The sequence below is a fragment of the Gopherus evgoodei genome, chromosome 3, assembly GCF_007399415.2.
Source record: "Gopherus evgoodei ecotype Sinaloan lineage chromosome 3, rGopEvg1_v1.p, whole genome shotgun sequence".
Lineage (NCBI taxonomy): Eukaryota > Metazoa > Chordata > Testudines > Testudinidae > Gopherus > Gopherus evgoodei.
Window position 1 is genome coordinate 8,379,457 of NC_044324.1, and position 27,918 is coordinate 8,407,374.

Consider the following 27,918-nt stretch of genomic DNA (forward strand, 5'->3'; position numbering starts at 1 on the left):
ACCACTGTTGATCCATGGAGGAAATCCTGTGTGCATTACCCCACGTGGCCACCCAGTGTCACTGTTGCTTCATTAGGGAAATGCTCTGTGCATTACCCTATGTGGCCACACAGTGTCACTATTATTCCATGAAGGAAATGCTCTCTGCATTACCGCGCATGGCCGCTGAGTGTCACTGTTGCTCCATGAGGGACATTATTTGTGCGTTACACGGTGTGGCCACCCAACGTGACTCTTGATCTATGAGGGAAATGCTCTGTACATTACCCCAAGTCGCCACACAGTGCCACTATTACTCCATGTGGGAAATGTTCTGTTCATTACCCTGCGTTGCCATCCAGTGTCACTCTTGCTTCATGAGAGAACAGCTCCGTGCATTGCCCAAGTGGCCACACAGTGTCACTGTTGCTCCTTAAAGAAATACTCTCTGCATTATGCAGCATGGCAACACAGTGTCTCTGTTGCTCCATGAAGGAAATGCTCCTTGTATTACCCTGCATGGCCACACAGTGTCACTGCTGATCCTTGAAGGAAATCCTCTGTGCATTATCCTGCATTACCACCCAGTATCACTGTTGCTCCATGAGGGAAATGCTCTGTGCATTACCCCAAGTGGCCACACAGTGTCACTGTTGCTCCATGAGGAAAATGCTCTCTGCATTACCTTGCATGGCCACACAGTGTCACTGTTGTTTAGTGAAGTAAATGCTCTGTGCATTACCCTACGTGGCTACCCAGTGTCATTGTTGCTCCATGAGGGAAATGCTCTCTGCATTACCCCATGTGGCCACACATGTGTCACTATTACTCCATGCAGGAAATTCTCTGTGTATTACCCTGCGTGGCCACACAGGGTCACTGTTGCTCCATGAAGGAAATCCTCTGTGCATTACCCCGTCTGACCACTATGTTTCACTGTTGTATCATGAGGAAAATGCTCTGTGCATTACCCGATGTGGCCACCCAGCGTCACTGTTGCTCCATGAAGGAAATGCTCTGTGCCTTTCTCCACGTGGCCATCCAGTGTCTCTGTTGATCCATGAGGGAAATGCTGTCTGCATTACCACACATGGCCACCCAGTGTCACTGTTGCTCTGTGCATTAACCCTTGCGGCAACACAGTGTCACTGTTGCTTCATGAAGGAAATCTGTGCATTACCCCATGTGGCCACCCAGTGTCACTATTACTCCCTGAGGGAAATGCACTGTGCATTACTCCGCATGGCCACCCAGTTTCACTGCTGCTCCATAAAGGAAATCCTCTGTGCATTATCTTGCATTGCACCCAGTGTCACTGTTGCTTCATGAGAGAAATTCTCTGTGCATTACCCCAAATGGTCGCACCGTGTCACTGTTGCTCCTTAAAGAAATACTGTCTGCATTATACTGCATAGCCACACAGTATCTCTGTTTCTCCATGAAGGAAGTGCTCTGTGCATAATGCTGCGTAGCCACCCAGTGTCACTGTTCATCCATGGAGGAAATCCTGTGTGCATTACCCCATGTGGCCACCCAGTGTCACTGTTCCTCCATGAAAAAATTCCTCTGTGCATCACCCTGCATTGCACCCAATGTCAGTGTTGCTTCATGGGAGAAATTCTCTGTGCATTACCCCAGGCGGTGGCACCGTGTCACTATTACTCCATGAAAGAAATGCTGTGTGCATTACCCGGCGTGGCCACACAGTGTCACTGTTGCTCCATGAAGGAATGCTCTGTTTATTACCCCATGTTTCTACCCAGTGTCACTGTTGCGTCGTAAAGGGCATGCTCTGTTTATTATGTCGCGTGGCCACTCCGTGTTACTGTTGCACCGTGAAGGACATGCTCTCTGCATTACCCCATGTGGCCACACAGAGTCACTGTTGCTCCATGAGGAAAACGCTCTCTGCCTTACCTTGCATGGCCACACAGTGTCACTGTTGTTTAGTGAAGGAAATGCTCTGTGCATTACCCTACGTGGCCACCCAGTGTCACTGTTGCTCCATGAGGAAAATACCCTGTGTATTTCCCCAGCTGGCTGCATAGCGTTACTCTTCTGCATGAGGGAAATGCTCACTGCATTACCGCACATGGCCACCAAATGTCACTGTTGCTCCATGAAGGAAATGCTCTCTGCATTACTGCGCATGGCCAGCGAGTGTCACTATTGCTCCATGAATGAAATCCTCTGTACATTACCCCAAGCGGCCACACAGTGTCACTATTACTACATGAGGGAAATGCTAAGTTCATTAGGCCTAATGGCCATACAGTGTCACTGTTGCTCCTTAAAGAAATACTCTCTGCATTATGCAGCATGGCCACACGGTGTCACTGTTGCTCCATGAAGGAAATGCTCTTTTCATTACCCTGTGTGGCCACACAGTGTCACTGCTGGTCCATGAAGGAAATCCTCTGTGCATTATCCTGCGCTGCCACACAGTGTCACTGTTGCTTCATGAGAGAATGCTCTGTGCATTACCTCAAGTGGCCACACGGTGTCACTATTACTCCATAAAGGAAATGCTCTGTGTATTGCCCCGCGTGGGCACCCAGTGTCACTGTTGCTCTGAGAAGGAAATGCTCGGTGCATTACCACGTGTGGCCACTCTGTGTCACTGTTGCTCCATGAGGGAAATGCTCTGTGCATTACCCCATGTGGTCACAGAGAGTCACTGTTGCTCCATGAGGAAAATGCTGTGTGCATTACCTGGTGTGGCCACACAATGTCACTTTTGTTCAATGAAGGAAATGCTCTGTGCATTTCCCTGCGTGGCCACCCAGTGTCACTGTTGCTCCATGAGGGAAATGCTCTCTGCATTACCGTGCATGGCCACCCAGTGTCACTGTTGCTCCATGAATGAAATCGTCTGTGCGTTACCCCAAGTGGCCACACAGTGTCACTGTTGGTCAATGAAGGAAATTCTTTGTGCTTTACCCCGCGTGGCCACACAGTGTCACTGTTGCTTCATGAAGGAAATGCTCTGTGCATTTCTGGCATGGCCGCACAATGTCACTGTTTCTCCATGAAGGAAATGCTCTCTGCATTACCGCGCATGCAACCGAGTGTCACTGTTGCTCCATAAGAAAAATGCTCTGTGCATTACCCCTCATGGCCATACAGTGTCACTGTTGCTCCATGAGGAAAATGCTCTGTGCATTACCTGGCGTAGTCACACAGTGTCACTGTTTTTCCATGAAGGAAATGCTCTGTTCATATCCGCACGTGGCCACCTAGTGTCACAATTACTCCATGAGGGAAATGCTCTGTGCATTGCCTGCATGGCCACACAGTGTTACTGTTGCTCGATGAAGGAAATCCTCTGTGCATTATCCGAAGAGGCCACACAGTGCCACTATTACTCCATGTGGGAAATGCTCTGTGCCTTAGCCCTAATGGCCACACAGTGTCACTGTTGCTCCTTAAAGAAATACTCTCTACATTATGCTGCATGACTACCCAGTGTCACTGTTGCTTCATGAAGGAAATCCTCTGTGCCTTACCCTGTGTTGCCACCCAGTGTCACTGTTGCTTCATGAGAGAAATACTATGTGCATTACCCCAAGTGGCCACACAGTGTCACTATTACTCCATGAAGGAAATGTTCTGTGCATTACCCCGTGTGGCCACCCATTGTCACTGTTGCTACATGAGGGAAATGCTCTGTGCATTAACCCAAGTGGCCACACTGTGTCACTGTCCCTTGATGAGGGAAATGATTTGTTCATTACCTGGTGTGACAAAGTCGGACAGTCCTTAATGTTTCCTCTGACGTCTTTGTTTGTGCCTCAGTTTCCCTTATGCATTTCTTAGGTATCTAGGGGGTGAGAGTGTTGCAGAACAAAGGACCAGTGCCCTTAAATGGCAGGCATTCTATCTCCTTGCAACTAATGGCCGAGGCCATCCCCCCCTGCAAGGAGATACCTAATGGTGTTGGAGAACAAAGGAATCAGGTGACCTCCTGGCCCAGGAAAGGAACAAAGCCCAGAAAAGGAGGGGCTGGAGGTGAATCACTTTGGAGCTGGCAGGGGACTTTGAGTGAAGTGCAGACGTGGGTGTCTGGCTCGCCATCCCCAGGATGGACATGGCTGAGGGGTCCTGTTCTCTGTACCTACAAGCTCTGCTTTAGACCACATTCCTGTCATCTAATAAACCTCTGTTTTACTGGCTGGCTAAGAGCCACGTCTGACTGTGAAGTGGGGGGCGCAGGACCCTCTGGCTTCCCCAGAACCCCACCAGGGTGGACTCGCTGTGGGAAACACACGGAGGGGCAGAGGATGCTGAATGGTCCAAGGTCAGATCCAAGAAGGTGGAAGCCATTTGAGCTTCTTGCCCTGCTCACAAGGAGGAAACATCACTAGAGTCCTGACAGGCTTTGTAGGGAGCAGTTCCAGAGCATCACCCAGGAACTCCATGACACCTGGATTGGCCATCTGGTTTCACTCTTGCTCCAGGAGGGAAATACTTAGTGAAACCAGGTGGCCACTCCAGGTAATGTACACAGCGTCTCCTTCAATGCATTCCAGCCTGCCCCTCACTGGGACCCAATCAACCTCCTCCAACTTGCTCCTGCGTCTCCAGGCTTGCCAGCACTCCGCTCACCCCACCCAAGCTGCCCCCTGTACGTGGACTTTCCCTTGGCCCTCCCAATCCACCCCATCTGTTCCCCAACTCAGGGTACCCGAACATCCTCCTGGACACCCCGTCCCTACACCCCAACCCCAATTGGCTCCATCCTATTTCTCCATTGCTGGGCCCCACTTTCCCAGCATTGCACTCCCCCACACCATCCACAGCCTGCCAGGTTTCCCTCTTCAATTCCTGTTCCCCTTCTCGGCCACACCGGGGCCTTTCAACCCACCTCCACCCTGCCTTTACTCTCTTCTGAATTCCACATTCCCTCAATACACCTTGGGAGCCCTACACCCCTCTACCTCACTGTGCAGCCTCCACCCCCATATATCCCAGGCAGTCATTAAGACGACTAAGCCACTGATGCCTACTGAACTTATCCATAGATCAGCCCCATAGATTCTCTCTCTCCTCTCCTCATGCCGTCTCCCTTCGTAGGACAAAGGCAGGTGTGGTAGGTGTGCATCCCCACAGGCTAGGTCTCGGGAGCCATGGAGAAGTAGGAGGGGATGAAAATCATGCAGGGCAGTGGGTGCGAGAGTGGAGCACTGACTGTCAGTATTAACTCGGTCTCTGTTCATTGAGGGAGGCCGATGTAGATAGGATGGAAGAGGAAGGCAGGGATGAGGGCAAGAGCTCTGTGTAGTGATGGCTCATGCTTGGCTTTTGCAGCTGCTCTGACAGAGGAATTGTTGTTCTGGAGCCCTAGCCAGAGGAGAAGCTGGTAGAAGTGGATCTGAGCAGCCTGGATATCCTCCCAAGCAGATATGAACAGTCCTCAGCTTTCTGCCTCCCTCATAACTACACTTCATGATTTTTAGCGGTGTGGTTTAAGCATAAGATAAATGCATAGTAGAGGCTGAGTACAGACAGCTGCTTCCCTTTAGGTGATGCTTGGTTTCTCATAAAAGTTTTCCTCCTTGTTCTGGGTATGGGAGGAGAATTTCCCTATTTTTGGAGCAGCTGTGGGATTACGACCTGGGAAAGAGACAATAATCTCCTCTGTACAGTGACTGTTTTGGGTGCAGGTGCAGGTGCAACAGGCTCCTTAACATCAGAATGTAAGAATGGCAATACTGGGTCAGACCAAAGGTCCATCTAGCCCAGTATCCTGTCTTCCGACTGGGTAATACCAGGTTGAAGGACATAAATCCACACTGTGTAGAGGTCAAGCATAAGAGTTTATCAAACACAGTGCTGGCGGAATGCTACCTTGCTTATTAGTCTTAGAGACACTGTCAATTAATTGATTACAATAGAATATATAGATTTTCCATGGGCGGGGGAAAGTGACGGGGGAGGCAACTCCACCCCCCGGGATAGGTTTTGCAGCAAGTCAAGATAAAGGTCTAGAGAACATGACCTACGGAGGAAGGCTGAAAGAATTGGGTTTGTTTAGTTTGGAAAAAAGACAGAGGGGACATGATAGCAGTTTTCAGGTATCTCAAAGGGTGTCATAAGGAAGAGGGAGAAAACTTGTTCATCTTAGCCCCTAAGGATAGAGCAAGAAGCAATGGGCTTAAACTGCAGCAAGGGAGGTTTAGGTTGGACATTAGGAAAAAGTTCCTGTCAGGGTGGTTAAACATTGGAATAAACTGCCTAGGGAGGTTGTGGAATCTCCATCTCTGGAATTATTTAAGAGTAGGTTAGATAAATGTCAATCAGGGAGGGTCTAGACCAGGGGCAGGTAACCTACGGCACAGGTGCCAAAGGCGGCATGTGAACTGATTTTCAGTGGCACTCACACTGCCTAGGTCCTGGCCAACAATCCAGGGGGCTCTGCATTTTAATTTAATTTTAAATGAAGCTTTTTAAACATTTTAAAAACCTTATTTACTTTATATACAACAATAGTTCAGTTATATATTACAGACTTATAGAATGAGACCTTCTAAAAGTGTTATCATGTATTACTGGGATGCAAAACCTAAAATTAGAGCAAATAAATGAAGACCCGGCACACCACTTCTAAAAGGTTGCTGACCACTGGTCTAGACGGTATTTGGTCCTGCCATGAGGGTAGGGGACTGGACTCGATGACCTCTCAAGGTTCCTTTTAGTGGTGGGACACCTGCACCCCAATCCTCCTCAGGCAAAAATCATCTACTCTCCCCTATCCCTTGCATCCTTCCTGCTCCTGCCCAGTCCCATGTCCCCTGAGCGGGTCCTCAGACAAGCTGTCCCCACTTCAACTCAGATGGGCTTAGCCACAACCTGACACCTCAAAACTGCCAGAAGCCTGGAATACCTCCGCTTATCCCCCATCTCCCACCTTCCCCCCGCCAATTCCTCTCAGCCTCAATCTTCCTGGAGACCCACCCCTGTATGACCCCCCCGACCCTCGGCTCCCAGCCCCCATTATTGCCATGTGCCCAGCTACGCCCTGCTGGGGGGAGGGGGGGCGGAGAGAAGGAAAGAAGCAGAAGTTTCTGGGAGTTGTAGTGTGCCCCGGCCTACAACTCCCATCAGCCCCGCGGATCCAGCGGCACCGTGGGAGAGGCGGAGTCTGGTGCTGGCTTCTCGCAGCGGCCAGGGCGGGGCCCGGCGCCTTTGGTTTGGGTGGGCGGTGCTTTTGGCGGTACAGCGTCTGTTTGCGGAGCGGGGCCGGAAACGGAAGGGAGAGGAAGTGATATAACCGCTTTGGACGCCAACCGCGGTAACCAGGGAATTAGTTTTGTTCTGTGCCAGTTGCATCCTGGGAGTTGTAGTTTTCAAAGTGTTGCCGCCTCGACTGTGTTTGGTACCGGCACGCCCAGCCTGCCATGGGCCGCCCCCGTCCCCCCGCATCTCCCAGCCCGCACGCACCCACCTTCCCCTGCGCCCTCAGCGCGACGCGACCTTCCCCAACCCCCCCACACCTCGGCCCCCAACCCACCACGCGCCCCCTGTCCCCCCTGCACCTCCCGTCTGCTGTGACCTTCCCCGGGCCGCCCCACAGCCTTCCGCAGCCCACCCCGCGCACCCCTAGGGCGCCGCGACGTTCCCCAACTGCCCCCCACATACACCGAGCCCACCACAACCTTCCTTATCCCCCCACACCCAACCTTCCCCAACCCGCATGCCCAGTCCCCAACCCCCCCAACCTACAACCTTCTCCAACCCGCACCCCCATTCTTTTAGCCCAAACCAACCCGCCCCCGTCTATTTCTCCATCCTTTGGGCACCTCAATCCTCCTTTCTTGTCCCTCCAACACCTCCCAGGCCACCCCAACTTGCACCCCATCCCTACCTTTCCTCCATCTATGCCTCTTCCCATAGCAACCCCTCAGCCCCTATCTCTTACCAACACCCTCCAGCCTGCAACAACCTTCCCCAACCCACAAGCCCTGTATCCCTCAGTTCATTCCTCCACTCATGGGACTCCATAGCCACAGTCTATCTCCAACATCCTCCCAGCTCACAACAACCTGTGCCTCTATCCATGCCTCCCTCCCAACACTCCCAGCCCAACACAACCTGCACCCCACTCTGTCCCTAGATCTGTGGGCCCCCAGTGCCCTTTTGTCCTTTCTCCAACATGCATCCCTATCCCTACCTTACTCCCCCCCTCCCTCCATCCATCCATGGGGCCCCTCAGCCCTTCTCTCTCCTTCCTCCACAACACAAACCCTTCATAGGACATGGGCAGGGATGCTAGGTGTACATCCCCACAGGCCAGGTCTCGGGAGCCATGGAGAAGTAGGAGTGGACGAAAAACATGCGGAGTAGTGGATGGTAAAGTGGAGTGGTGACTGGGATCAGTCTCTGTTCATCGAGTGGGACTGGAGAGGGAGGCAGGAATGAGGGCAAGATTAAAGGCACCAATAGAGCTCTGTATAATGATAGTTCTTGTTTGGCTTTATTAGTTTGCAGAGGAATCGTCCAGGAGCTCTAGCCAGATAAGAATATGGCAGAAATGGACCTGAGCAGCCTGGACATCCTTCTAAGGATACATAAACAGTCCTCATGTTTCTGCCTTCTGCATCGCTGGCTGTGAGTCAGTGCTTTCGATTCCTCATCTATGCTCACTGTGGTACTCTTCGAAGGCCATGTGCTTCCTCGGGTGCGGGGCTCTGTTAGATTACGGCTGAGGTGGGGCCAGAGTCTGCTGTACAGAGTGATTATTTTGGGTGCAGTTGCAAGGAGTGCTTTTTAGTTGTAGTGCTCAAGGGCAAATGGGGGGGGGGAAGGTTCGGGGCGGAACCCTGCTGTGTGGGAGGGGTGAAAAGAATAGCCTAAGCGAAGTTGTCCACTGAGATAACTTTCTTTGTTTTTCCTCCTTGTGCCGGGTTTAGTACCAAGGGAAAAGAAATCAAACATCAGAGTTTACTTTCCTCATCGGATGGAAAGCGAGCGAGAGCAGTGAGCCCGCGAGCATTGTTGATGCAAGTGAAGAGCCGTCCGGCTGGCAGTTGCTACTGTCAGTGAGATACATGTCTGGTTTCGAGAGGGCTCTGCTCATGACCCGCCTGGCTCCAGATAGGGCCGCCCCATTGACTGGGGCTGGGTTTGTGAGAAATGCTTCCTGACCTGCTGTGCTTACGAGAGAGACAAGATCCCCATTTTCAGGGGCTGCTCAGTTCTCTGGCCAGGAGCGGTGTGTCCTCCACAGCAGAAGGTTGCATCTAGGAGGATGACTCCAGGTAGTGAATTGCTTTCCTTCCTCCCACCTCTCTCTCTTTCTCTCCCCGCCCCTCTACAGTGTGTTGGCCAACTTTCTCACTCTCTTCCCTCTCCTCTTCTCATGCCGTTTCCCTTCATAAGACATGGGCAGGTGTGCTAGGTGTGCATTCCTACAGGCTAGGTCTCGGGATCCATGGAGAAGTAGAAGCTGACAATAATCATGCATAGCAGTGGCTGTTGGTGTTAACTCGGTCTCTGTTGATGGAGTGGGGCCGAGGTAGATGGGATTGGAGAGGGAGGCTGGGATGAGGGCACCAAGATTCAAAGCACCAATAGAGCTTTATGTAGTGATGGCTCATGCTTGGGTTTGCAGCTGTGTTTCCAGAGGAATCTTCCAGGAGCCCTAGACCAAGGAGAAAGTGGGAGAAGTGGACATGAACAGACTAGACATCCTTCTAAGGACACATGAACAGTTCTCAGCTTTCTGACTCCCGCATAACTGGCTGTGAGTAAGCGGTCAGTGGTCTGAATTCCTCATCTGCGCTCACTGTAGTACTCTTCACAGGCCTTGTGCTTCCTCGTTGGGTGCAGGACTCTGTGAGATTACGTCTGGGGAGGGGCCAGAGTCTGCTGTGCAGAGTGATTATTTTGGGTGCTGTTGCAAGGGGTGCTTTTTGGTTGTAATGCGAAAGGTGTGATGGGGAGGGCGGAGCTCGGTCGTGTGGGTGAGACAAAAAGAAGAGCCTATGAGACGTTGCCTACTGAGATGGTAACATGCTTGTTTTTTCCCCGCTTGTGCCGGGTTTAGTACCAAGGAGAAAGAAGTCAAGTGTCACAGTCTACTGCCCTCGTGCAATGTAAAGTGAGCGAGAGCAGCGAGCCTGTGAGCACTGTTGATGCCAGGCAAGATCTGAGCAGATGCCACTCTCAATGAGATAAGTGTCTGTCATAACTCTCCTACTCAGATCTGAACCTTAGAGTTCAGAACATGAGAAGCTAGCATGAAACCTCCAAACTTAATTACCAGCTTGGATCTGATATCGCTGCCACCAGCCAGAATTCCAGTGTCTGGCTCACTCTGGTCTCCCCAAAACCTTCCCTGGGGAACCCCCAAGACTCAGATGCCCTGAGTCTCACCACAAAGGGAAATAACCCACTTCCCTTCCCCCTCTTTACCTCCTCCCAGATTTCCCCACCCTGGGTACTCTAGGAATTCCCTGCTTCAAGTCCTTGAAACACAAGTACCGAGAGATCAATCTCTTTCTCCCCTCACCGAGAGGGTATGCAAAGTCAGGCTTAGTAAATCTAACACAAAGAGATTCTCTCTTCCCGCCTGTCTTCTTCCTTCCACCAATTCCCTGGTGAGCTGCAGACACAATCCCCTTGAGCCCCCACTAAAAAAAAAAATCCACAGGTCTTAAAAAGAAAGCTTTATATAAAAAGGAAGAAAAAGACATAAAATGGTCTCTGTATCAAGGTGACAATATACAGGGTCAATTGCTTAAAAGAACAAAATGAATAAATAGCCTTATCCAAACAGAATACAATTTAACACATTCCAGCAACTACACACATGTAAATGCAAAAAAACAATATAAACCTATTGTCTTACTATCTTTGTACTTACAACTTGGAAACAGAAGATTAGAAAGCCTGGAGATAGAAAGATCACTCTCAGAGCCCAGAAAGAGAAGAGACCAAGAACAAAGGACTCACACCCAAAACTTCCCTCCACCCAGATTTGAAAAAGTCTTGTTTCCTGATTGGTCCTCTGGTCAGGTGTTTGGTTCCCTTTGTTAACCCTTCGCAGGTAAAAGAACATTAACCCTTAGCTATCTGTTTATGACAATGTCTTGTTTGGTGATCGCTGTGCTTGTGGCCCACCTCGGTCCTGCTAGGGCCACCCCATTGGCTGGGGTTGGGTTTGTAAGAAATACTTCCTGACCAGCTGTGCTTACGAGAGAGACAAGGCCCCCGTTTTCAGGGGCTGCTCATTTCTCTGGCCCAGAGCAGTGTGTCCTCCACAGCAGAAGGTTGCATCTAGGAGGATGACTCCAGGTGGTGAGTTGCTGCCTTCCTCCCTCCTTTTTCTCTCTCTCTCTTCTCTTCTCTAGTACGTTGGCCAACACACACCCTCTATCTCTCTGTGTCTGTCCTTGCCTTTCCTTGTGCTGTCTCCCTTTGTAAGACACGGGCAGGCATGCTAGGTTTGCATCCCCAGAGGCCAGATCTCGGGAGCCATGGAGAGGTAGGAGCGGATGAAAAGCATGCGGGGCAGCGGACGCTAAAGTGGAGCTGTGACTGTCTGTGTTTATTCGGTCTCCATTCGTCGAGTGGGGCTGATGTAGATGGGACTGGAGCGGGAGGCTGGGATGAGGGCAAGATTTAGCGCACGGTAGATCTCTGTGTAGTGATCGTTCTTGCTTGGCTTTATTAGTTTGCAGAGGAATCGTCCAGGAGCCCAACCGGACAAGAATATGGCAGAAGTGGACCTGAGCAGCCTGGACATCCTTCTAAGGAGACACGAATAGTCCTCATGTTTCCGCTTTCTGCATCACGGGCTATGAGTAAGAGGTCAGTGCTTTGAATTCCTGATCTGTAGTCGCTGTAGTTTTCTTCACAGGCCATGTCCTTCCTCGTTGGGTACGAGGCTCCGGGATTAAGGCTGGAGAAGGCACAAGAGTCTCTGAGGAAAGTGAGTATTTTGGGTGCCGTTACAATGGGTGCCTTCTTGTTGCAGTTGTAACGTAGTAATGGGAGATGGGTTGAGGGCTGAGCGGTGGGATATGGGAGATGTGAAATGAAGAGGCTGGGTGACATTGCAGACAGAGATGCTAATTTGTTTTTGTTTTTCCCCAGTCTGCTGCATTTAGTACCAAGGAAAATGAAGTCGCGCATCAAAGTCTACTGCTCTGATGCGATGGAAAGCGAGCAAGAGCGTCGAGACTCTGACCATTGTTGATGCCACGCAAAAGCTGTCCATCTGGAAGCCGAGGAGATGCTGCTGTCAGCGAGATAAGTGTCTGGTTTGCGGAGGGCTCTGCTCACGCCCAACCCGAGTCCAGGTAGGGAAGCCCAGTACGGTAAGGCTGGGTTTGTATGAAAAGGTTCCTGACTAACTGTGGTCACGAGGGAGAAAAGGTCCCTGTTTTCAGAGGTTGCTCATTTTTCTGGTCAGGAACAGTGTCTCCTGCACAGGGGGAGGTTGGATCCAGGAGGATGACTCAGGTGGTGAGTTGCTTGCTTTCCTCCCATTTGTCTCTCCCTTCTCTAGTGTGTTGGCCAACTTTCTCACTCTCTTCCCTCTCCTCTCCTCGTGTCGTCTCACTTCCTAAGACACGGGCAGACATGTTAGGTGCGCATCCCTACAGGCTAGGTCTCGGGATCCATGGAGTAGCGGGAGCTGACGAAAATCATGCGTAGCAGTGGCTGTTGGTGTTAACTCTGTCTCTGTTGATGGAGTGGGGCTGAGGTAGATTGGGTTGGAGAGGGATGCCAGGTTGAGGGCAAGATTCGAAGCACCAGTAGAGCTTTGTGTAGTGATGGCTCATGCTTGGCTTTTGCAGCTGCTCTTCCAAAGCAATTTTCCAGGAGTCCTAGACTGAGGAGAAAGTGGCAGAAGTGGACATGAACAATCCTCAGCTTTCTGACTCCCGCACAACTGGCTGTGAGTAAGCAGTCAGTGGTCTGAATTCCTCATCTGTGCTCGCTGTAGTGCTCTTCTCAGGCCTTGTGCTTCCTCGTTGAGTGCGGGGCTCTGTCAGATTACGCTGGGGAGGGGCCAGAGTCTGCTGTGCAGAGTGATTATTTCGGGTGCCGTTGGAAGGGGTGCTTTTTAGTTGTTGTGCTAAAGGCGTAATGGGGGGGAGGGTTTGAGGCGGAGTACTGCCGCGTGGGAGAGGTGAATAAAATGTTTCCCACTCTGATGATAACTGTGATTAATGTGCATAAATATTTGTTAGGCCTCAACCTTCTGGAAATTGTGTGAAGCGAGTACAGATGAATCCTGCAAGAATAAGTGTAATCTAACTAGGAAGCTTTGTAGAGTAAAAAGGAAACTCTGTAAAGGTAGATACAGACCTGTGGTTACTATGCTCTGCAACCAAATACCTCTTGAATCTCATTTGAGTCTAGAGACTTGAGTCTAGAAAATTAAACACTATTAGCCCCATAGAAAAGAGATGACCTGAGCACAGGTGCACAGTTCATAAGATCAAGACAACTGCACATACCACATGGAAACATTTGGCCGCCTTCATTGGTTGATGTGTTTTGAAACATGGCCAGCAAATACTATATAAATAAGATGCAGAGGCGCAAGTGTGTGTGTGTGTGTGTGTGTGTCTGTGTGGTGCGCTTGACCTAAAAGAGGTCACTCTTTGTCAGGCTCATATACACCCCTTGAACCAAAGGGACTTGCTCTTCACTGACTGACTATGCCTGGCAGTGCAGGAAATGGTCAACTGAAGGTAATGTATCTTTGGAAGAACTCAGGGTAAGTTTTTAAAGTGAAGAGGTCTGGTTATGCTCGTGCTGGTTAATCTTAAGTCTGTATTAATACTATAGTTTAGTTATATTAGTAAATTGTTGAAGTTGTTTAAAGATTGTAATAGTCAATAGTTGATCAATATATAATAACTGTATATGTTTTTGTGCCTTGCTGGGAATGGGTACAGTGCTGGTGAACCTAGTAGCTTTGCATGTCGCTGTGCCTGTCTTTTATATAAGTTACCATCATAAAAGTCAATAAATGCTTATGAGTTGTTATACAAAGTTATAGGTAGGTTAAGGTTAGTAAAATATAGTTAGTCCATGTATTAATATTGCATATAGAATTGTATTTGTTGGGGTGGGTGCAGTACATGTAAGGTTACTAGGCAATCAGTAATAGTAGCATTGCATGCGCTTGTAACTATTTTCAATATTATTTACCTTTTATATGTGCACTTATAGGAATAGGCAGTTATTGCATAATATTACTTGTACTTGTGCTTGTCTCCAGTATAATTTGCCATTTGTATTAATCCTCACTCAGTGCTGGTCTTTAATTCTGTTTTTCTTATTCTATCTGTGTTGCCTTTATAGTCATAAGTCATTAAAAACCTTTCTGGAGGAATAATTAATTGCTTAGTTTCTGTTTTGCAGACACTATTCAGCCTCTTTACATCTGTGTTGGGTGGTGGGAAGTAGCAATCACCCAGAGCCCCACTAGGACCCTGACGTGAGCCCCCCTAGGGCTCTGACATCTGCCTCCTCCTTCCATTAATCTCCACAATAACTTTGTTTTTCCTTCTTATGCTGGGTTTAGTACCCAGGGAAAAGAAATCAAACATCAGTCTACTGCCCTCGTGCGATGTAAAGCGAGTGAGAGCAGTGAGCCCACGAGCATGGATGATGCACGTGAGGAGCCATCCAGTTGGCAGTGGAGCAGTTGCTGTGTCTGTGAGATGAGTGTCTGGTTTGGTGAGTGCTCTGCTCAGGGCCCCCCTGGCTCCAGGTAGGGTTGCCCCATTAGCTGGGCCTGGGTTTGTAAGAAATGGTTCTTGACCAGCCATGCTTACAAGACAGACAAGTCCCCATTTTCAGGGGATGCTCATTTCTCTGGCCAGGAGCGGTGTGTCTTCCGTAGCAGAAGTTTGCATCTAGGAGGATGACTCCAGGTGATGAGTTGCTTGCCTTCCTCCCACTTCTTTCTCTCTGTCTCTCGTTCTCTTTTCTAGTGCATTGGCCAGCTTTCTCACTCTCTTTCCTCTCCTCTCCTCTCCTCTCCTCGTGCCATCTCCCTTTGTAAGACACGGGTAGGCTTGCTAGGTGTGCATCCCCAGAGTCCAGGTCTTGGGAACATAGAGAAGTAGGAGCAGACGAAAAGCATGCGAGGCAGTGGGTGCTAAAGTGGAACTGTGACTATCTGCATTTACTTGGTCTCTGTTCATCGAGTGGGGCTGATGTAGACTGGACTGGAGAGGGCAGCAGGGATGAGGGCAAGATTTGCTTCCTCGTTGGGTACGGGGCTCTGTGAGATTACGGCTGGGGAGGGGCCAGAGTATGCTGTGCAGAGTGATAATTTTGGGTGCTGTTGTAAGGATTGCTTTTTGGTTGTAATGCTAATGGTGTAATGGAGAGTGTTGAGGGCGGAGAACTGCCGTGTCACCATTTGCTACACCCACAATTTCCCATCCCTGGATCAATGGGAGAGGGAGTTGTGACAGATGGCTTGGACTTTGTCAGAGTTTCAACCAGTGTTCCCTCTAATTTTTCCCACTCATGTGGAAGGAATTTTGTTATGTGCACCAATATGGAGGTGATGTCAGACATCACCTCCATATTGGTGCACATAACAAAATTCATGTGGCAGGGTGGGGCCAAGGGGTTCAGAGTGTGGGACGGGGCTCAGGGCTGGGGCAGAGTATTGGGGTGTGGGGGAGTGAGGGATACAGCTGGGGATGCAGGCTCTGGGGTGGGGCTGGGGATGAGGGACTCAGGGCTGGGGTGCAGGGGGTGAGGGCTCCATCTTGGGGTGTGGTCTCTGGGCTAGGGATGAGGGGTTTGTGGCCAGGCTGCCCTGGGACTACAGGAAGGGGGGGAGAGGACTCCCCGCAGCTCTCTCTCTCCGCAGCAGCACCTGGGCTGGGGGGAGAGGCACCTCTCCCTAACGCGGCAGCTCCAGGGCTGGGGCCACAGGATAGGTGCTTCTTCCCTGGCTGCAGCAGATCCGGGGCTGGGAGAGAGGCGTATCTCCCTGCTGCAGCCCTGAGTGCCTGTACAGTGCTTAATATGCTGCTGCGCAGCTTAGAGGGAACTTAGGTTCAGCTTGTGGGAAATCACTATCTTAAATGGTGACATTCATAAAATTTAGATTTTTCTAATTTAATGCACTTTTCATCTAAATTAGCAAAATCTTGTTTTACCTGTGTGTAAATTTTAAAAAGAGGTTCCACAGGAGCAATGGCCATCTGCCCCTCCTCTGGTCTAGAGGTAGAGATTCTGGCCCACCAGCAATTCTAGCACCAATGAAGTCATGTGATCATAAAAATAGACTTGATAATGTTTTGTTTTTAATAATGTATTAAATATGGTAAATGAGAGTCACAGTAAAACCCTAGGAAGTGTTATAAGAAGATATGAAGGGTTTCAGAGTAGTAGCTACGTTAGTTTGTTTCCGCAAAAAGAACAGGAGTACTTGTGGCACCTTAGAGACTAAGACATTTATTGTAGTATAAGCTTTCATGGGCTACAGCCCGCTTAATCGGATATGAAGGTTTCTTGAGAATTAAAGAATTAAAAGGTATGAAACTCCCTTTCCTGGAGGTGGCCAGTTCAGGCAAGTGGAACAGCTGAGCAAACCAATTAGTGAACAGCTCTGTGCAGATGTGTCACTTGTATGTACACACCTGAATGGAGACTGTGAGTATTTAAAGAGCAGGGTGTATTGTGGGGGAGCGGGAAGGTGTCAGAAACTCATTATATCATTTCAGAGAGGGAAGAGCAGCCTTGTCTAGACCTTCCCCACCCCCCAGCCTTCCTTTTGCCCCTGTTACTGTACGTGATCAGCTTGCTCCAGCACCCTCAACAGGAAAGTAACAGGTTCTACTGGGGAACGTTTTATAACACTACAGCAGCTGGGGGGCTCTTGCTGTGGCCCAGGTATGATGTTCCAGGCTGCAATCCTGTCTAGTGCGGGGCTGTGTCACCTGACCTGCAATGGGGGGTGTGCCTCACAAGACCGGCGCTAGGGGTTTGAGCGCCCTAGGCGCATGGTAATTTCGCCGCCCCACGCGCTGGTCTCACGGCTCCGGTGGAGCTGCCGCAGTCGTGGCTGCAGACGGTTGGCTGCTCCGCAGCTCTGGTGGAGCTGCCGCAGTCGTGCCTGCGGGAGGTCCACTGGAGCCACGCGAGCAGCCGACCGTCCGCAGGCACGACTGCGGCAGCTCCACCGGAGCCGCCTGCCGCCCCCTCTGGCAAAACGCCGCCCACCAATAATCCTGGCGCCCTAGGCAATTGCCTAGGCCGCCTAAATGAAAGCGCCGGCCCTGGTGCCTCACCATGCTGCTCTGTTATAGCGCTGACTTGGGAGCTCACAAATAGCCTGTTGGCGTGCTGCTCCCCCCTCTCCTCCCAAGTGTCTGTGCATGGCTACAACTCTGATCCCAGAGCTTGTCAGCACTCACTAGTCACACTTTGCTTCCATCAGACCTGGGCTACCACATGCAGAGTGACCCCAACACACTCCCTGTCCTGAACTTTACATCAAAAACGTGTTGTGCACTGTCCAGCCCTCTCTGGGACAGGCCAGATAGATTAGGTCTGTTGTACCTCTAGGAGGTCAATGTACAAAAATCTGCCACCTTGTGGATTATTCCATTTACAGTTCACAATACTGGATTAGTTTTGGTTCAAGAATAAACAAGTTTATTTAACTACGTAGAGAGGTTTTAAGTGAACACAAGTAATAAGGCATTAAAGAAGAAATGGTTACAAGAAAAAATAAAGATAAAATGTTTTCTAAACTTAACAAACTAGGCTTGTGAAGTCCCTTCTTACAGGTTCCAGTAATTATTGCTGCCCAAACTCTCAGGCCAGAATCTGCTTCCAGGATCCAGCAGCTGTTTCTCTGGTCATAGGTGAAAGGAAGATGAGGAGGGAGAGAGAACTTGGATGTTTTGCCCTTCACTTTTATAGCTCAGTCACCCTTTGAAAAACATTTTCCTGAGTGTTCACGTTAGGTGAAGTTCTTTCTTGCTGAGAGCAAGGAGACATGGATTTTGGTGGAAGAAGGAGGCTTTGTGCTGTTTCTGTTCATCTGTGTATGCTGCTTCTTTCTTCCCCCGCTTGTCCTCTGTGGAATATGTTTACAGCTGAAATGCAAATTGAGGCAAACACACATCCCTTTCTTTAGGACAGGTGTGCTTGACCAGTTCCACCTAATCAGGCTACGTGAATTGGAACTTGTGCTTTTAATACCCTCTAGGTGGAATTTCATAACTTTACATAGACTGTAGCTACAGCCATTTTACCAAGATAGTACTGATCACTGAGTTTCAAATGCTTCCTCAGAGGCATATTTTGTCCAAAGATTGTTACAATAGTGTGTAGGGTGTGAATACAGGGGTGCATTTGGTCACAGCGGGCTGGGAATTATCCATTTGTGGAGGGCTCTCTAACCATACCCTTCCCTGGAAATTGCCAGACAATGAAGGGAAGGAGAGAATTCTTGCTCCAATTCCGAATTGCTGGAAATCCCAGGCTCGCTGGAATTTATCTGCTTCACCACAGCCCCTCGCTAGGTTCTCTAGGTGGCGTCTCATTGCTTCACATTAAAGCTGCTGCCCTTTGAGTCTTTATGTTCTGGGGTGTTTGCTGTCATGAGTGATTGCACCGGCTTGGGCAGGTGCTGGGCAAGGTGAGGGTTATAAAGTTCTGATGAAGTAAATAAAATTACTCTGTGACAAACAGTGGCATTTGTCCCTTAAAGTGTGAAATAGCAACCAGGGGTCACTGCCCAAATGCGGGGGAGGGGGATGGATGGACACACATGGCACTGTCCCACCTGCGACACCCCAGCATCTTGAGTCCCCAAATCCTTGTAGCTGCCATCACTCATTAACAGTGCCTCCTTCCACTCCTTACAGCAGTCCAGGCTGCAGAAAGTTGATGTGCGGGAGATCACAATATAGCGCATGGAGAGCCTGCAACAGAGCAACACCCTGGATAATGACTCCCTGGCCCCTCGTAGTCTCCCATGAGCTGGGGAGGATCCATCTTGGGGGAGGGTCTGTCTGCCCAAATGCAACCCAGAGGGAGGGTCTACACCTCCTATCAGGCTCAGTGAGATGCACTCTCTTGCCCCCCCGTGGTCTTCTATGAGTCATACAGGATCTGTCTGCCCCAGGCATGGTCCATGCCATGCTGAGGAGAGTTCATGCTGCCTGCCAGGCTCAAGGTGTCACTCCTCCCACATCTTCATGGGAGTTTGGGGAGATTCTTGTTGCTGTAACGGGATCACAGAGCACGAGTGGCTGGTTGAGTATCTTCAGGGCTATGGGATCTGGACCCGAGAGGTGTGAACTTAGAGTCATGGCTTTGGATTCAAGAGAAAAGGGGCTGAGACTAGAGATGCCCAGAGACGCACTGTCACCCTACAGCTCCAGTACTGCAGCACCCAAAAGTCTCACTCAGGTCTGGGCCTCATTGTGTTGGGCGCTGCATGGAAAATTGGAGAGAAACAGATGTCTGGAGATGGATAGATGAGCATCTCTGGCATACAGAGGAGAGATGGAGAGGGGTGTGGGGGGGGCATATGGAGGACAGATGGTGATGCTGCAGGCTGACAGGTTTGTGGGTTTGGCTGGTGGCTGATTGCCACAGCAGCTCCTGCCGCCATGTGCTGTGCTGTTTCTGATGCTGCTCTATCTCTTGCAGCCGGCACCAAGCAGAACCTGGCCACAGAGCAGCATTACAGCCATGGCTACAGCAGGTGTCCTATATGCCTGAGCTGCTCAGGGATGAAAAAGCATGTGGGCTCCTGGCTGCTGAACAACCTGCCCCACATCTCACCCTCTCCTGTTCCCAGAGTAATCTGCTCACAACAGAAACCAAGACCAGCCCTCAACTGGCCTGGCGCCCACTGCCCCTAATGTGGAAAGCCTGATGTCTGGTGGGGGAAACATCCCAGCATCTCAGCTGTAGTGTCAAGACTTACTATTAGAAACGTCTCTCTGTCCCAGTTTCCAACCTGTTGCGGTTACTGACACCTACATGGCAAGTTTTTGCTGTCCTGCTGCAATTTGCTACCCCCACAATTCAGCTGGCCTGGGTCTAGGAGTAGCAATTTGTGACAGATGGGGTAGGTCTTGTTGCAATGTACTACTTCTGGGAAATCTCTATTTGAAATTGGGACACTCATGAAATTAGTTTTCTAACTGAATACATTTTTCTAAATTAGAAAACATTTGTGTTATTGATATCCAAATTTAATATAGAGATTTCATGGAGTAGGAAACTGACAGGGCAGACGCCATCCATCACCCATTGCTACTCCTGGACCAGGGCTGAGGCAACCAAGGAACTCAGGCACCATTGAAGTTATATGATCACAAATAATAGCCTGACATTAAAAAAAAAAGTAATAAAATCTGTAATTTACTATGTCACAATAAAAACATAGGGGATGTTGTTATAATAATGAAACTAATGCTTTTGAAAAGTCAGTAAAAGGAATTAAACTACATTTACAGGAAATTATGATACACAATGGTCAACTCAAGCAATTAGAACAGCAAAAAAGACAAACCCTGAGCTGTCATCTGCTAACCCTAATTCCAAACCCTAACTCCTGTTCCCCTAACCTTTGACCCTAGCCCACACCACAACCAACCCTGACCCCTCCCTTCACGCTAGGCAACCCAACCCTGCACCCTAACCCTTCAACTAACCCTGATCCCCGATCATCACCCTATTATATCATAACACCCACCCTGCCCATAACCCTAACCCCTTAACTCTAACCCACCTTTGAACCCAAACTCTTACACAACCTAATCCCTAAAGCTAATCCTAACCCTTGCATTAAGCACAACCCTCTAACCTGCCTCCAAGAATCCAAACCCCTCGCCTCCCCATAATCCAAATCTCCCTCTCAACCCCTAACCCTTTCCAAACCTAATCCACACACTAAACTTAACTCCCCCTTACCCTCACCCTAATCCAACCCCTAGACCCTGACACTGTAATCCCAACCCTCAACCCCCAATTTCCCCCCTCCGTGGATGGCACCGTACTCTTCCCAGTGGGGGGGCTGACTTAGGCTAGAGAGAAAATTGGGGGCCTGCACTCCCCCTTGCCACAAGGCCCCACCCATCTCTATGACTCTGCTTCCTGCTGCTCTTAAGTGCCAGCGCTGCCCCGCCCTCTGCATTGCCCTCCTCATGGCCAGGTGGTGGCTAGAGCCGGCCATTGGGGAGTGACTGATGTGCTGGCTGGTGCCAGGAGATGGGCAGCTGGGCTGCTCCTGTCATCTTCTCCTGCTGCTGCTCTTGGCCCCTGGGGCTGCGGCTGATCCTCAGCTTCCCGCCGCCTTTTGACTGCTTGCAGCCCCTAAGAGCTGCCCGAGTAGGGGAACTTGGCTCTGGCAGAGCCCTCAGGGAGCATCAACCACAGGCGGCAGGCCCAGGAGCCTGGGGCAGAGTGGGTCTGTTTGGGTTGCTGTGGGGCACCCTGAACCCACCGCATGCTCTGGGCTGCACATAGTTAAGTGGGGACTTCTGCACTGCTGCTGGTGGCAGCCCTGTGATCAGAGCTGGGTGGCCAGAGGGCGAACCAGGTTGGCTACTGAAAAGTGTCTCCCCCATGGAGGAGCAGTGACAAAGGTATTTCTCTTGGCACAGCAGTGACAGCCGCTGGCCAGTCGAGATAATGCACAGAATATCTCCCATGAAGCAGCAGCGACACCCGGGGGCTAGTCTGGGTAATGCAGAGAGTATGTTCCCCTTGGCATAGCATTGACACCTGGTGGTCAGTTGGGGTAATGCACAGGTGGTGTTTCTATTGGAGCAGCAGTGACAGCCCGTGGCCAGTCCCGGTAATGCCTAGAGTATGTCTCCCTTGGAGCAGCAGTGACACCCGGTGGTCAGTCAGGGTAATGCACTGAGCACATTTAGTTGGCGCAGCAGTGACATGCAGTGGGCACTTGGGGTAATGCACAAGGGTTCCCTTGTACTAGTAGTGACACCTAGTGACCAGTAGGGATGATGCTCAGACAGGGGTTCTCTTACAGGAGCAGTGACACCCGGTGGCCAATGAGGGTAATGCACAGAGCATATGAGGAAATATTAAAGACGCTAGGCCTCTTCAGCTTGGAAAAGAGGAGACTAAGGGGGGATATGATAGAGGTATATAAAATCATGAGTGATGTGGAGAAAGTGGATAAGGAAAAGTTATTTACTTATTCCCATAATATACAAGAACTAGGGGTCACCAAATGAAATTAATAGGTCGCAGGATTAAAACAAATAAAAGGAAGTTCTTCTTCAAACAGCGCACAGTCAACTTGTGGGACTCCTTACCTGAGGAGGTTGTGAAGGCTGGGATTATAACAATGTTTAAAAGGGAACTGGATAAATTCATGGTGGCTACATCCACAAATGGCTATTAGCCAGGAAGGGTAAAGAATGGTGTCCCTAGTCTCTGTTCATCATAGAATAGAGATGGATGGCAGGAGAGAGATCACTTGATCATTGCCTGTTAGCATCACTCCCTCTGGGGCACCTGGCATTGACCACTGTCGGTAGACAGATACCGGGCTAGATGGACCTTTGGTTTGACCCGGTATGGCCGTTCTTATGTAGGGTAATGTAGAGCGTATGTTCCCCTTGGCACCACAGTGACAGCCGGTGGCCAGTCAAGGTAATGCATGGGGGGAGGTCTCCCATGGGGCAGCAGTGACACCCAGTAACCAGTTGGGGTAATGCAGGGGGCCAGCAGATGTAGTATCAGCCTCTTGCCATTTGCTGGGGTGGGAGGGGGCAGGTGAGGTGGGCTGGAGAAAAAAATTGAGAGACTGCAACCCCCTCATCACCTGGCTTCACCTGCATGGGGGGTATGCCTCTGCTCCTCAGTTAATGGCCAGGCTCATCTCCTCTCCCCCTGGCCAGGATTTGCAGCAATATCATTTTTATTAAAATAAAATAGTAAATGGGATTTAATCCAAGTCCATACAAATAATCTAAATCTGTCCAAGTTTTAGTATTAAATCCCAAATCATCTTAAATAGCCCATCAGAAACCAAAATTTGGAACTGTAAACAATGCTTAATTTAAAACATAAACATTAAGAAAAACTATTTTGTTTTTAAAAACAAAATTTAACAAATGTTATAAATTATCAAAAAAGAGTGCTACTACAGGATGATAAAATAAATAATCCCTACTATTAAAACCACCTATAAATCAATTGAATAGCTGAATACTGGCCAAATCTTTATAAAAATATGCAGAACTAGGTCAAAACCAGTATTGCATGTCAGATATTCCAATCCAGCAAACATCAATTAAAAGCTCCATCTCAATTTACAAAAAAAAGCCAGTAAACCAAAACCGTCAGCCTTAAACAATCCCGCACATAAGTGAATTTAAAGCTGTACCAACATTGGAACAAACTATGTAATTTTCTAATTCTAACGTCTTCTTTCACCCAGGAGGGAAAGTGTTTTGTAGCCCCAGTAACCGTGCTGTCACGCCAGCATTTCTTTCACTCAATAAGGTTTTTACCAAATATAAGTTGCCCTTAAAGTTGTCTAACAGAAATTCTAATTGTATCTTTGCAATAATATCCCAAGTATACAAGTACGTCCCCTCAGAGCAGCACCACATTCCTCAGCTGCTAACGCAAGTGAATAAGTGATACTCTTCTGCTAGAATTCTAGAGATGCATTTGCAAACCCTGGGGCCTGAAGCTAATGGGAGAAAGGTCAGTGAGCGAGCTTGGAGCTCTCCGACGCCACCTGCTGGAGAGCAGAGGGAATTGACCGAGTGATGTACTAGCTAATTTAAATATCAAGGTTGTTTTCTGGTGTCAGGCTTCCACTGCTGGAGATCAAGGGGAGTGACTGAGGGTGGCATATCTTATTTCAGTATTAAGAAGTGGCAGTTTGGGGACAATTTGGGGTAAGTTTTGGGGTTGGGACCCATATTTTTAGTGTAGCTCATTAGGAGGGTGCCACTGACTGAGGGTGTGGTCACCCTGAACTGGAAGCCTGTAGTTTGACGTGGTGAAGGCGCGCTGGGCGCTGTGAATAAACTAAAGAAGAGACATTACATAAAATTACAGAAAACCGGTGTTGTGCCAAAACAATGTTTCCTGGTGGTTCTGGGGCTAAACCTCTGGTTTGTTACCTGGCTGTGTTGGGGGGTGTTAGTGCCCACGGCTTAGGCACGCTACGTGAGGGTGGCTCTGGGTGACTGACCGCAGAACGGAGGAGCGTGAGGGAGCGCTTGAGGTGCGCGGCAGAACCTGGACTGGAAGGCAGCGTGGGGCCGGTTAGTGCCCGCTGGGGAGTGTGAGACGTGCTGCTCTGTTACGGGGGTGGAGGGGTGCTGACAGGCTGGCCACTTGAGAAGACCAGAGCTGCGGTGCTGGCCTGCCCGGCGTTTTCTGAAAGCTGATCTCCCATTGGGTCCTCACTAAGTGATGTTTTCTGAAAGCTGATCTCCCATTGGGTCCTCACTAAGTGATGTTTTCTGAAAGCTGATCTCCCATTGGGTCCTCACTAAGTGATGTTTTCTCACAGCTAATCTCCCATTGGGCTGTGCCTGGGTGACGCTTTCTGAAAGCAAAGCTGGGCGCAGCCGTCAGGCCCTTGTGCAGTCAGCGCTCAGCGCAGGCCTGCGAGAAGCAGATTGAGGCCGAGTGGTGTCGATTCCGGCTGCCCGGGCGGAGGAACGGAGACCCCCAGCAGCGGGCGCTGCCGTCCTCACTGGCGAAGCCGCAGAGCTCAGGGAGTTCACTGGTTGCACCTGCTTGTGTGCTGGTGTTTTCTGGCAGCCAATGGGCTGTCGCTAGGAGATGTTTTATGACTGAGCTGGCAGCCAATGAGCTGTCAGTGTCACTAGGTGATGGTTTCTGACCGAGCTGGCAGCCAATGGGCTGTCACTGCCTGGGGGTGGAAATTGCTGCTGCAGGCACCTGTGGCTCAGAAACTTCTCCAAGCCCCGGGACCGTTTGCAGTCGCTGAAGGGAGGAGGGAAATCTCCAGGCTGGAGTGAAGGATCCAGTGGGCAGCGAACCCGCCACAGGCCCATGGGCACAGCCGCTGCCGCGGGGAGTTGGACCAAACTCCCTGCTTTGCGCTGGGCGCTGCCAGTGAACACGTGCAATGATTGTAGCTGCAGAATCCGCTCCCGTGCGTGTGAGCGAAGTCCCTGTAGCTGGGAGGCCAGTGGAAGCAGGATTCCTGGGGTTTTCCACTGTGTGGGAGTTGGGAACTGGGCTCCGGGTTGGAGCGGTGTCAGGCTTAGGTTCGGAACTCGCAGTTAGGGTTGGGAGGAGGATTGGGCACAGTTTGGGTTAAGGGGTTTAGGGTTGGGGACCAGGTTATAGGGTGAGCAATTTTTCGTTCCATATGGGTTCCAGAAGAGGAGTGTGTTAAAACTTTGTGTTGGGGGTTAGATTTTGGCGGGAGGATTTGGCCAACAGCAGCAGCATAGAAGTGTCCCAAAGACGTGGAGCGGAAGGACCCCCAGCCACCGAATGCTCAGAGGAGGAGCGCTGCCACCTAGGGCAGCAAAAACCATGGCGCCACTCCTGACTATGGTGTAACAGTGCCATGGTGCTAGAGAGAATATGGATGTGGGTGGGGACAGGTGGGGTTTCTTAGCCTCAGTCTCTGTGCTTAGTAACCTGCTTTGTGTACAGGATTTGAGGAGGTTCGAGGGACCCCGCCCCCTGGCCAGAGCATTGCGTCTCAAGAAAGATGAGACCTGTGGAGCAGGTGGTTAAGCAGCCAGGAGACCGCATGCTTGTACATCCCTGAGCAGCAGGGTGTGCATTGCATGTAGCACGAGTGTAGCACTGCGAGGGCAGTTTCTGCTGGCTGGATGGTGCAGGAAACGGGTCCAGAGGTGACACGGCCAGCAACCATGAGCTGAAGCTACCAACTTAGCAGTTTGACATTACCATCCATCCCTTAAGCCCTGTCCAACCCTTCAGCCATCCATGCATCCCCCTGTATGCCATATACATTGCTCCATCCATCCACATGCCTTACACACTCATCTCCATGTGCATCCCTCTGTCTCTCTGATTGGCCATGCAGTCCTCAGCACAATAAGACCCGGACCTTGAATAAGGCTTTTGGGTGCTGCAGTAATGGAGCTGGAGGTGATAGTATGGGTGTGGGCAGCTCTAGTACCAGCCCCACTTCTTCTAAGCCCAAAATCTCTAGAAAGATGGGGTGTGTGTGGAAAGACCAGCCCCCGCCCTAAGCCTGACAGGCAGGTCACAGCCTTCTCAGTACAGCACTGTCACTGTTGCTCCGTGAAGGAAATGCTCTGTGCATTACCCCACGTCGCCACTCACTGTCACTGTTGTTCCATGAAGGAAATGCTCTGTGCATTACCCCACGTGGCCACTCACTGTCACTGTTGTTCCATGAAGGAAATGCTCTGTGCATTATCCGATGAGGCCACACAGTGCCACTATTACTCCATGTGGGAAATGCTCTGTGCCTTAGCCCTAATGGCCACACAGTGTCACTGTTGCTCCTTAAAGAAATACTATCTACATTATGCTGCATGACTACCCATTGTCACTGTTGTTTCATGAAGGAAATCCTCTGTGCCTTACCCTGTGTTGCCACCCAGTGTCACTGTTGCTTCATGAGAGAAATACTATGTGCATTACCCCAAGTGACCACCGAGTGTCACTGTTGCTCCATGAAGGAAATTCTCTGTGCGTTACCCCGCATGGTCACCCACTGTCACTCTTCCTGCATGCAGGAAATACTTTGTGCATTGCCTCTCTTGGCCACACAGTGTCACTGTTGCTCCATGAAGGAAAAGCTCTCTGCAGTACCTCTCGTGACCACAGAGCGTCACTGTTGCTCCATGAAGGAAATGCTCTGTTCATTATCTGGCATGGCCACCCAGTGTCGTTCTTGCACTATGAGGGATATGCTCTGTGCACTACTGCGCATAGCCACCCAGTGTCACTGTTGCTACATGAAGGAAATGCTCTGTACATTACCTGGCGTGGCCGCCCAGTGTCACTGTTGCTGCATGAAGGAAATGCTCTGTGCATTACCCTAAGTGACCAGACCGTGTCACTATTACTCCATGAGGGAAATGCTCTCTGCATTACCGCACATGGCCACCGAGTGTCACTGTTTCTCCATGAGGGAAATGCTCTCTGCGTTACCCCGTGTGGCCACACAGTGTCACTCTTCATCCATGAAGGAAATGTTCTGTACATTACTCCAAGTGGCCACACAGTGCCACCATTACTCTATGTGGGATATGGTCTGTGCATTACCCTGCGTTAACATCCAGTGTCACTCTTGCTTCATGAGAGAACTGCTCTGTGCATTATCCCAAGTGGCCACACAGTGTCACTATTACTCCATGAGGGAAATGCTCTGTTAATTAGGTCTAATGGCCACATAGTGTCACTGTTGCTCCTTAAAGAAATCCTCTGTGCATCACACTGCATGGCCACACAGTGTCACTGCTGATCCATGAAGGAAATCCTCTGTGCATCACACTGCGTGGCCATACAGTGTCACTGTTGTTTCATGAGGGAAATGCTCTGTGCATTACCCCTTGTGGCGACACAGTGTCACTGTTGCACCATGAAGAAAATGCTCTGTGCATTACCCAGTGTGGCCACAGAGTGTCAGTGTTGCTTCATGAAGGAAATCCTCTACGCATTACCCGTATGGATACCCAGTGTCACTGTTGCTACATGAAGGAAATCCTCTGTGCATTACCTGGGGTGGCCACACAGTGTCACTGTTGATCCATGAAGGATAAGCTCTGTGCATTTCCACACATGGCCACAGAGTGTCATTGTTGCTTCATGAAGGAAATCTTCTGTGCATTACCCCATGTTGCCACCCAGTGTCACTAGTACTCCATTAGGGAAATGCTCTGTGTATTACCCCCTGTGGCCACACCGTGTCACTGTTGCTCCTTAAAGAAATACTCTCTGCATTAT

At 50.1% G+C, this 27,918-nt stretch overlaps 1 long non-coding RNA gene across 1 annotated transcript; it reads left to right on the forward strand.

The window, feature by feature from the left end:
* The first annotated feature begins 11,291 nt into the window (after positions 1–11,291).
* Positions 11,292–14,396, forward strand: LOC115647961. The gene is made up of 3 exons (XR_003999419.1): positions 11,292–11,790; positions 12,090–12,883; positions 13,603–14,396. It is a non-coding gene; the product is annotated as an uncharacterized LOC115647961 (long non-coding RNA).
* The last annotated feature ends 13,522 nt before the right edge of the window (positions 14,397–27,918 follow it).